The following is a 9,446-nucleotide window of genomic DNA, read 5'->3' on the forward strand; positions in this document are numbered from 1 at the left end:
TTAGGATTAACTCCAAGGGGAGTATACCTTCATTGCTCTGGAGACTGCAGTGGAAGCAAACAAGCCCCTGTTCCTTGGGTCTTCTTTTTATTCAGAGTTGAGGTCTTTTTCCAGTGATTAGAGCCCTCTCATGAAAAGCATGATTTGTTTCATGTATGATATTTTAACTATCTTATAATCATGTGGGCCAACCACTTCTACAGCTCTGTGAGAGTCCCATCACCACCCTATGAACTTGAATACATCCAATTTTTAGGTAGACCCTAACATTGTTTCCTCCTGATGGTTGTGCCTCTCCAGAGAACATTGGCACAGGCAGAGGTGTGGGAGCAGGCCTGTCTGTGAAAAACAAAGTCAGAAAGTGTTGAGTACTTGAACTTTTTCTATCACCTTGTGCCAGTTTATTTCCCTCATTTAAGAACAGACCTCCATTTTTCCTTGAAAAATTCAAGCAAAAAAGCTGTACTGTGTATGTTTTAAATATCTACAGCACTGCTCTGTTTCTGTGTTAAAACAGAGACAACATAAGAAACTTTGTTTTGTTGCCTTGTTGCTTGAGACCTGCAGAAAGCACATCAGGTCTGAGGAATAAGCCTCACTTTAAAATAATTCTGAACTTTATTTCTGAAATGTTCAGTCCTGGAGCTGTAATGTGGATGTATCTTTATGAAGTTCTACAGATCATGGTTCATTAGCTCTCTGACCCAACCTGAGACACTCAGTCTGGGAGCCAGGCTTGGCTGTTCCCTTTTCCCACTCTGTAGGTTAGCTGGCAGCTGAGTGTACTGCCTGTGGGGCTGGGAGCGGTGGGGCTGCTGGCCCAGGCCAGCCAGCTTGTTCTGTGAGCAGCCAGCCTGTGCCCACCTCTGAGTTAGATCAGTCAGTTCTGATTTCCTGCAGAGAAAGATAGAAGTTTGAAGTCCAATTTATCCCTAACACCAAAAGAGGCTTCTTCTATGATACCCAGAACTGCTTGACATTCCCAATTGCCTGGTTTGTGTGACTGCCAGCAAATCTGTCCCACATGAACAAGGGAGTCACCTGTATTTAGCAACCTCTGAAAACCTGGCTTATCAACATCATTCAGGCTGCACTGTCAGATGATCTGACTACCTGAGAGTTGCTTAACATGCCAGTCAGGCCTCAGTGTTTGCTTGTTGATTTGCTTTACTCTATTAAGCTTGCAGGTGTTAAAACGGGAAGGGGGAATCTTCTCAGGGTAGCCAGGTGTGAGTATTACGACCAAATAAGTATTGATAAATGTCTATGCCAGGATTCTCATGCTCTGCAGGCAGGCCAGATTTCTGGGTTGGCATATTTAACATTTGTTTCCTGGACCCTGTTGCCTGTATGCAGCCTGCAGCCTGTGCATGACTTGTACAGAACACGGGGCTTGCTGTATGTTGCCTTTGAAGGCCCTGCATATGCCCACTGACGTGCAGGGAAGCAGCACTGGCTTGCTGCTGATCTCCTCAAGGGTCTCAGTATCATCTTAGTGCAGAGACTCGAGTACAACCCCACAAGGCAGGGGCAGTGGCTCCAGGATTAAGAAGCTGCAGCCAAGTAAGTTAAAGCATAAGGTATTTAAACACAGTTTTTCTACAGATTTCCCAACAACACATATTTGGAGGTGGAAAAAAATCCCTTCTGCTGAGTATTTTTGATCATCTTCATGAACAATTGATTTCCAAGCAGTTAAAACCCAAATCTTTAATGCATGCTGCAGACTAAGCCATGCCAGTTTACAACTATGGAAACACCTGCACCATATTAAAACGTAAAAGGAAAATGTTAGGTAAAGAAGGGGTTAAGAACACACCAGATCTGATCATAAATGTACATATTTGGTACTTTTTAGACATAGACATTAAAAATAAAAATAGAATCAGGGAATATAGTTGGAATTTCTGAGTTCAAAGGGACCCACAAGGATCATCAGAGTCCAACTCCCAGCCCTGCACAGGACAACCCCAAGTATCACACCACGTGCCTATAAATTATGGGTAAGTAGCAGTTACATCTTTGCAACCAATAGTTATCACATTCTAGGACACAATTTAGTCACCAGCACTGCCCTGAGCAGAGGGGAATGATATGTATTAGCAGTAAAAATCATCCAGGGTTAAAGAACGATTTTTCAGTTCGTGGTGAACGCGTGTCCCGGATTGCCGGCTGTGCTGCCGGCTGTGCTGGCGGGAGCGGCGCTCGGGCCGGCGCTCCCCAGGGCTGGGTGACCTGCGGGACGGAGGGAGGCAGGCGGGCAGCCCCGGGGACCCGCCGCTCCAGCACCAGGTGGCAGAACAGCACTGCTGACGGCGTCTCCCGCTCCGTTTCCCACTATCGTCCTGCCCAGACCGACTCTTCCAAGTTATTTCTGTTTCGGGAATGATTTAGCTGTCCCTGCGTGACACGGCAGCGTGCAGCCCGCCGAGGAAGGAGGGCAGCCCACAGCCCCGGGCAGCCCTGCTCGTGTATCGGTGTGGGCCCCACATGGCACCCAGCCTGCGCTCCTGCTGCCGCCCCCTGACCCGGAGCTGCCAGGGAGGGAGGTGCGCAGCAGAAAGCGGCGTCTCAAGGGGAACGGGGCTGTTTGGCGAGGGTTTTACAGCCGCTACGTCATCTCACATCAGCACCGTAATGATGAACACCGTTCTTTATCATTTACTATATAGAAAAGGGCCACTGAGAGTGCTGGAAAAGGGCCACTGAGGGCCACTTAAGCAGGCAAAAAGAATCATAAAATCCTAGAATGATGTGGGTTGGAAGGGACTTCAAAAATCACCAATCCCTCCTCGCTGTGGACAGGGACATCTGTTAGACCACATTGAAATAAATAGATGAAAAGGTAAGCAGTGTCAAATATGCATTAATAAATGTTTACTATATGTATATGTCTATGTTTAAGGGCAATTTTGTGACAGTATTTCCTTACAAGAGTGGAGAAAGTGATATCTGTTCTAACTTGAATCAAAGACAAGGTGATGAGTCCTCAATCTGCAAAGCAAGACAGAGGACCTGGTGGAAAAAGATGTGTGCATTTGTAAAAGTGACCACTTTTACAAGTTTGGCACTTGTAAAAGTGGTCGCTATAGGAGTTGAACAGTGCTAGGGGAATAATTTTGGTGCTTAATCAGTTAGAAAAACTTCACAGCTAAAAATAGTGGAGGTTTGTATAAAGCTTTGATGCTGTAACAAAATATGAACAACCTTTGTCAGGTGACCAGATCATCTATGACTTACCAACAAAACAAGTTAAATCAACTCCCCTTTATTGTGGTCAGCACAACTTGATATTAATGTCTAGGTTAACAAAGTGATTGACAGCAGTTTATAACAAGGCAGCAAAATCAATTGTACGAAAATCTGGACCTGGAGCTTTGCTGACTCTATTCTGATAACCATGAATAGAGTTGCACTGAAACTGAATGCATCGAAACTAACCATGAATGCACCGAAAATGTCACAGCTGGACTGTGCAAGGCTCAGTGACCAGCTGAGTCAACAAAGGACTCGTATAAAGGGAAGGTCTTTCAAGGTGGGTAGATTACACTCCTTGGCAGAGGAGTGCTGCTGGGTTTTGCAGCAGCCTAGTGCAGCTGACAGGTTTGAGCAGGCTACAGAGCCAGTCCTGCACTGGCAGTGTAGGCAGGGTCTCAAGGGCTATGAGGGATGTGCTATCAGCAGATTGCTTGAGGGGCACAGGGATACCCAAAAGACAGTGCCTGACATGTCTTAGGTCTCCCAGCAGCATAGCTGCTCCAGGCTTCTTGGTGATGCAGCTATGCCTGAGGGTACACATACAGCAGTCTTCCTTGATAATAATGTAATTTCATCCTCTCACACGAGCATTTCTGGCAGGGCAGTGGAAAGAGGCTCACCGCTATTGATGATTCCAGTCACCATCTCTCCAGGCATTGTCTGCGGAGGAACCTGGATAGGCTGGATCAATGGGCCAAGACCAATGGTAAGAAATTCAACAAGACCAAATGCCGGATCCTGCCCTTGGCTCACATCAACCCCAGGCAGTGCTACAGGCTGGGGGCAGAGTGGCTGGAAAGCTGCCCAGTGGAAAAGGACCTGGGAGTGCTGTTTGACAGCAGCTGAACATGAGCCAGAGTGTGCCCAGGTGGCCAAGAAGGCCAATGGCACATGGCTTGGATCAGGAATATCACAGCCAGCAAGAGCAGGACCATGATTCTCCCCCAGTATTCAGCACCTCTAGTTCTGTGACCTGTTCTGGACCCAGCAGTTCAGGAAGGACATTGAGGTGCTGGAGTGAGTCTAAAGAAGGGCAACAAAGCTGGTGAAGGGTCCGGAGCACAGGTCTGATGAGGAGAAACTGAGGGAACTGGGGTGTTTAGCCTGGAAAAGAGGAGGCTCAGGGATGACCTTATCACTCTGGAACTGGTTATGGAATATCAAAAAGGAAATGAGGCCAAGGCCTGGGTACAACGTAATTCAGCTGAGTTGGGTTGTCTTGTTAGGCCCAAGAGAGCACAGCTGGACATGGCTGGGCCATGTGGCTGCTTCAGTTTTGTGCCTGGTGTGAACCAGGCTCGGTGTCACAGCAGCTGGACCAACAGCAAGGACAAAGGTTGCCAACTGGCCCTACTTGGCCCCTGACACCCTGTGCCACCATGCCTACTCTGAAGCTCCCTGGCTTCACCTGCCTGGCCGAGGCATGGTCAGCAGCGGGGACACTGCCCTGTTTCTCGAGGAGATCCGGGGAGCGGCTAAGACAGAGCGCTGCGCTGTCTGCCCTGTATGGAGGAGAGGCGGCGTCCGAGGAGGCAATGAGGGAGTCGACTCAAGGCTGGGGAAGAAGTCTCAGGTTTAATCCAAGCTCCGAGGAGCTCTGAATGCCCCTGTACGGAAACAGCCCAAAGTGCCCCCAACGCTCTCACAACAGCTCAAATACCAGGGCGGTAACAAGGGGGGAAGGAACACCCATTAACCAATGGGGGGATTTGGAGGAGTGGAAGGCGGAGGGACGGACAGACACACAAACCAATGAGGAAAGTTTAAGGGAGGGACCCCTGGCCCTTGTCCACTCACTCGATGCCCAAGGTGGAAGATTCTGGGAGAGTGGGATGGGGAGCCGAGTGATGGACAGGGTGCCAGGGAGGGGACAGGGGAATGACTGAGCATTTTCAGGGAGATTGGCATTGAGGGAAAGGCGGGGAAGCTCAGGGTGGAACCATTGGGAGAAAATGGGGGATGAAGGGGCAAAACATTACAGAACTGTTACAGAGATATAAAATCACAATACAACAACCCTGGTCCCTGCAGATGGGATGGGAAACTATGCCTGCCCTCGCCAGAGCTGGGCAGACTCAGTGGAGGCACTGGGGCAGCTGGAGGTGGGCACATGGCTTGGGAGCCCCACAGGGAGACTAGCAGGGTCTGCAGCGAGTTTTTCTGGGGACAGAGGCAGACAGTTTTCCCATGCATACAGAGGAGACTACGTAGAGATGGCTGGATTTGTTCAGAAATATTTTTCATTCCATCTTTTCCAGAAGATGAGCATTTCTTTATTTCAAAGTCCATAGTTCAAATTTGTGTTATAATCAAGAGTCAAAGCTCTTTCCATGAGCCAGAAATGTGCATTTTAAGGAAGAAGCACAGGCAGTTGCATTTTTGAATTAGGTTCCTGTCACAGTAACTGGGATTGGATATAGGTTTTGTATGATCTGTTCTGTGAATCTTACCTGTCTCTTCTGTTTTTCCAGAAAAAATCATTAGGAGTTTGGGGGACACCTGTATCATCAACTGCTATCAGCTTCTACTATTTCAGCTGTTAAAAAGTTAAAGTTAACTTCATCTCAACTGTGGCCCACCTGCAGAGAACAGATGTTGTGGCACACCCATATGGACAAGTGACTAAAAGAGCATTTTTAATAGCATGCAGGAGAAAACATCTAACTCAGCCAGCCAGATAGCTCTGTCCTCTCTGAGAAGTTGCTGAATTTCATTTGATAAGGCTTCCAATGCTTAAAAGTATAAAAATCTGCTACTTTTTGCCAGACTCCATCCCTATCATGGCTTTTGAAGATCTTTTTTTTTGTTTTTTTTTATCTTTGAAGAGGACCTCCCTAAGATCAGCCTTCCAGACCAAAAGAAAATCAAGCCTGTTTCTAAAGCATTGCGGCTAGACCCATGTTTTATCCTTTGCTTGGATCACGTGTATGGCTGGGTGTCCATGTGTCTGCTCTCCCATCCCGTGTGCTCCATTGAGAGAGCAGTGGACCTCTGAGCAGTGGAGCACTGAGAGAAGATCTCACCCATCACCACTCACTAGCTCCAGTGTGATGGTACTGGTTCCCAGAGGGTCTTAGAATGTTGTCACCAAGTCCTGCTAGACCTTTGGTAATGGTGTTGTGAGACAGAAGCTGCTTAATTTAAATGCTTTAGGTCATTCCATCTCCTCCTGTTCTCTTGGAGCAGGTTCTGAATGACCTGATCAATGCACTCTCTTCTGTAAGGTAACAGATGGTCAGCAGAGACCTCCCCATTTTTCTCTGAAGTTGCCCAGCTTATGAAAGGAAAGCTTGAGATAAAATACATCGTGTACTCTTGCTGGTGATTTTTCCCAGATCCACGGAGAGTTTACTGGAATGCAGCATGCAGCCAGCACTGTGAGCCAGATATCCCATTTATGGGCAAATCCTTTTTTTGACATCTCTTCCTTGTACCTGGTGATATGTAGAAATGTAAGACTGGCTTTTAATGATTATTCACAGAAAGGTGAGACGCTTTCCCAGGTATTGTTGCTTTCAAGCCTCTCTATCACCTTGGCACTAAGCTATTATAAGTATTAACCTATGGAACACCTTCAGTACAATTGAAGCTGCAATGCTGCAACACTGGGTTTTAGGAAGGAAGAGTGCCAATCACTCACTAAAATTGATTCAAGTTCGGCCATGTATTTTTAACTTTCTGTATATTCTTCAGGAAGGGGAAAGTAGTTTGGATAATGTAAACCTGAGTGTCAAAGATAACATCTTCTAGGAGGGGTTTTCTAAATGGTGCCAGGTTCTGATAAATGTAATAGATAATATTTTTGAATATTAATATATCTGTCTGTTTTGGCATTGTGTTGTGTTCACTTTAAATCATTAAGCTTTACATTATTAAATAATGATGGCACCATAAAAATGCTATACTTGGAAGAGGGATTAATATATAAACCATAAGGTCCTGATTCAATTCACAGTGGTTTGATTTCTCCATGGAACCTACAATCTTAGAGAGATAGGCTGTTAAAGAGATCAACTAATTTATATTTTGGCTGCTCTTTTAGGTCCAAGTCAATTAGCTTAAAAATCTTCAAACACAAAATCCTTCTTCTTTACCATCTAGGCAAGTCCTGTAATAACCACACTGCACTTACTGGTATGTAGATTGGAGCTGGATTCTTTTAAAACTGGAATTGGATACCTTAAAATCTTCCTTTTTTTTTTTTTTTTTTTTTTTTTTTTATGGGTTGGTCCATTATTGGCCAATGCATGATATATCAAATACTTACAGCTAATGCAGTGCATTGTGCTTTTGAAGGTATGTATAACTGGTTTCCGCTATTTATTTGTCCATTTAACTCCTCCTTTTGCTCAATTATTTGTCTTGTTTATTATTAGTACTTGCCCTTCCAAAAGAGAAAGAGAGCTCAAATGACCACCAACAACCACATCATGAGTATTTTGAGAAGATTGCCCTTTAGAGATTTGCAGACAGTGTGCCCACCTCCCATTCACAGCACAAAAGGTCTCACTTCAAATGGTTTTGGTAGAAGAGGAGCCTACAGTCACTCAACACCGACGGATGTCTCTGCTGAGTCACACGCGCCTGCCTCACGAGCAGGGCAGGATTGGTACTCTGCCAGTGTGATACTGTGCCAAAATTGTGTCCTGTGTGGTGTAAGTGGCCATTCATCAAGTGCAACTGATGGCATCCTGATGATTGAGTCAGGTTTATTTGATTTTAGAAGAGAATTTTTCATTTGCATGCTGTAAGTGGAACAATCTCCTGTTTGCTATGATCACAGTTTCCCTGTTTCTTTTGCAACACATACCAATATAATACACCTAAGGTAACACCTACATTACAACCATTGCTGCATGCCAGTAGATTTTACAGGAATATTTGACATGATCTTATGTTCCTGTTACCTTATTTAACACAGTGCTCTCATAGTACTTTTTTTTTCCTCGTAAATTGTGTCATTTCTTTTCTTAGGCAAGAAAAGGCTTTCTCTGTCACTTATTGCCTGAGAAGATGATAATGTATCATGCCAAAAAATTGCTAAAGGAAACAATTCAGGCCACTTTTCTGTGGGCTGTAATTGGCTACCCTGTGCCCCCTGGTGAGACACCTCCCTACGCAGCATATCTCACCCAAGTTAAGGTTACAAGGAACTATTAGATCATCAAACTTGGCCTGATACATATCAAAGGCATTTAAGTTTCACCCAGGAATGTCTTGCTTGTTACATATTAAGTTTTCAGGTGATAAAACTACAGCATTGTCTAGTGCTTAGGAGCAGCTGAGGTCGCTTAGTTTGTTCAGCCTGGAGAAGAAGGGACTGAGGGGAAACTTCATTGCAGTTACAACTTCCTTGTGAGGGGAAGAGCAGGGGCAGACACAGATCTCTTCTCTGTAGTGACCAGTGAAAGGATCCAAAGGATTGGCTTGAAATTGTGTCAGGGGAGGTGTAGGTTGGATATCAGGACAGGGTTCTTCACCCAGAGGGTGGTTGGGCACTGGAACAGGCTCCCCAGGGAAGAAGTCACAGCACCAGGCCTGACAGAGAACAATGATCTCAGACACATGGTGTGACTTTTGGGGTGATTCTGTGCAGTGCCAGGAGCTGGACTTGATGATCCTTTTGGGACCCTTCCAATTCAGAATATTCTATAATTCCATGGTTTAACAAAACTGGACCCTCCCTCTGCCCCAGCAGAAATATTTATTGTTCCCACCAGGACCAAGAAGCCTGGAGGCCAAAGAGCCAATGGATGAATACAGACTGCAGAGCAGAGCCAGCTACATATTGGCATAAAGCATATACACATACATAAAGCAGGGTAAATGTGAACAGTTTGCTCATGTCCACACCAGAGTGCTTAGATTTGTACCTCTCCTGAGCATTACACTTTCTGATGAGTTCAACAAGTCTGAAGTTATACAAGTGCTGTGTTGCAACCCATCAGGGGCATAGTTTGATAACGTGACATGACCTGGGTGTGTTGCATGCCTTGAGAAACTGCCTGGGGGTGCAAAGTCTGCTGGGATAACATTGGAGGATTGTGTGGGGTGGAGGAGCCAAACCTGACACAGTTTTGTCCATGATGCCTATTGCGAATCCTCCTTGCAGTCTGCTGTCTTCTGATCTGGGCTATTGTCATCTCATTGTGGGCTAACTGGGACAGGTCAACAACATGTCACATACT

The sequence above is a fragment of the Vidua macroura genome, chromosome 4, assembly GCF_024509145.1.
Source record: "Vidua macroura isolate BioBank_ID:100142 chromosome 4, ASM2450914v1, whole genome shotgun sequence".
Taxonomy (NCBI): domain Eukaryota; kingdom Metazoa; phylum Chordata; class Aves; order Passeriformes; family Viduidae; genus Vidua; species Vidua macroura.